Genomic DNA, 2,359 nt, shown 5'->3' with positions numbered 1-2,359 from the left:
GGGGGAGCTCTGCTCAGCCACAAGCCAGGCTGATGGCTGCCAGTACAGCGGTGGTGGTGGGAGCCTCTCCTGCCTCCTCAGCAGCGCTAAGGATGTCTGACTGCAGCTTAGGCCTGCTCCCCACTGGCAAGTGGACATCCCCTGAGGGCTCCCGGGCTGCCAGAGGGATGTCTGATTGTCAGCTTAGGCCCAATCCCCTGGGGGCAGGCCTAAGCCAGCAGGTGGTCATCCCTCGAGGGGTCCCAGACTGCGAGAAGGCCCAGGCCGGGCTGATGGACACCCCTCCCCCAAGTGCATACATTTTTGTGCACCGGGCCTCTAGTATATAGATAATTATTTGAAGCTTTGTTTTAAAAGTTCTTTGAAAAAAAGCAAGCAAACAAAAAATGGTAGAATACATTTTGTAAGGACTTTACTTGAATTTCTGGCTAATTGAGGCTAAAATTGCAACATGTTTTTTTTTGTTTGTTTTAGCTGTGCCTACCAATAATTCTCTCTTCACACTGTCACTTTATGTTTAAATTGTGTTTAAGGCAAATGTGATGTTCTGAATCTATGCATTAGATAAAAGTTAAGCCCTTTCAAAATAAATTAGCTAATTTCAACATCAATGTGTTTCTAAGATGAAGGTTAAACTTCTAGTTTTACACTATCAAGAAACACTTAAATACTATGTCTCTAATCAGCACACTACACTATAATTCTATGTTTGGAGTGGACCTTAGAGATAGCTGTATCAACTCTCTCATTTTACTTGGAAGCAGTATTTGCAGAGATTAAAATGCAGCTTGCCCAACGTCTCACAACATTTATGGTAAAGATAAGGGGCTAATCAGGTGTCCTGGCTCCTAGTTTAATTCTCTTTCTGTCTTTATCTTTTTTGGAGTGGACAGCAAGAATCACTTCTATATTTTACTGTAGTAAAATTGTATTCTCTGGGAGTTCCTTGCACCATAGTTGAGCTGAGGACAGAGCTAATAGTTAAAGCTCAATACATAAGCCTCGATTGTCATACTTATAATAAAACACCTTGAATAAATGTTTAACTAAGTTTTTGAGTCTTTTTCTGGAGGTGTTAAGAAGGGAAGAAAGCGATTTGGCTGAATAGTTAGAAATTTCCTGCTATGAATCTCATTTCTGTTTATCTTCCCTATTAAAGAATGTACTTTATGTAAACTAGCTATCTAAGTGAATGAGCTTGTCTGAGCAATGGAAACTGAACACATAGAGGAATAAATTTTATCTTTTATTTATAACAAGAAAATATAACTGAAAAGATAAGGCAGTCATTTTCTTTTTTATATCCTGTGTGGTATCATACAAAATGAGATAAAAGCTATGTTTTTCTGGCACAGAGAGGGGAGTCTCAATTACTGTCACATGGCTCATTTATGAAATTTGGGAATATTTTAAAAATGAAAGAGTATATGGCTGAGTTTATACTAGAATAGTAGAAATGCATATTTAAGGTAAATGATATCAATTATGGATTCAAAATGAATTTGTAAATCTATATAAGTAAATTTAAAAAGCACACTTTAGATCCTTTAGTTTAATATAATGGCATTTTCTAAGACCCATAATTTAGAACAGAATGATTGAGAAACCTGGAGAGTTTATAATTCAAAAACGAAGAAAGGTTTGCGAAATTGGGGCTCTGATAAGATGTTAATTAACACTAATATGAGAAAAATTTAGTGCAAAAAAAAGAATAACATTCTAGATAAATCTAACTTTAGGTACAAAAATGTAAAAATTATTTTAATATTAATAAATAATTTCTAGGAGTGTATTTAAAGAAAAAATATCAAAAATATTTTCCCCTGGAATACAAATATTAGAAAATAATAAAACATTAGCAGAACACACACATATCAACATAACTAGAAAGTAACCTAATTAATTATACTACAAAATTAAAGAAGAATCTTTAGAGATGCTAAAAAAGACAGAAACAATATGAAGCTAATAAATGCATTTAGCAAGATTTCAGGATACAGAAAATAAAAGTAAGAAAACAAGTTAATTTAAAATAGCATTTAAATGACTACTTAAGAATAAATTTAAGAAAGACAGAAAGTCTACACTAAAAATATATCATTAAAGAAATGAAAGATCTAAATAAATGGAAACACATCCAGTACTAGTAAACAGTGACATGGAAAATGTACATTTGGAAGTGACAATACTACTCAAATTGATTCAGAAATTATACACAATTCCTGTCAAAATTTTGCTGGCTTCTCTGAAGAAATTGACAAACTGATTTCAAAACTCAAATGAAAACATAAGGGACCCAGACAGTTATATCAATAAGGAAAATAAACAGAGTTGGAAGACTCACACTTTCTTTATTTCA

The sequence above is a fragment of the Myotis brandtii genome, unplaced genomic scaffold (genome assembly GCF_000412655.1).
Source record: "Myotis brandtii unplaced genomic scaffold, ASM41265v1 scaffold609, whole genome shotgun sequence".
In the NCBI taxonomy this organism is placed as follows: Eukaryota; Metazoa; Chordata; class Mammalia; order Chiroptera; family Vespertilionidae; genus Myotis; species Myotis brandtii.
The sequence above is the reverse complement of the archived record's forward strand: the minus strand, read 5'-3'. Positions refer to the sequence as shown.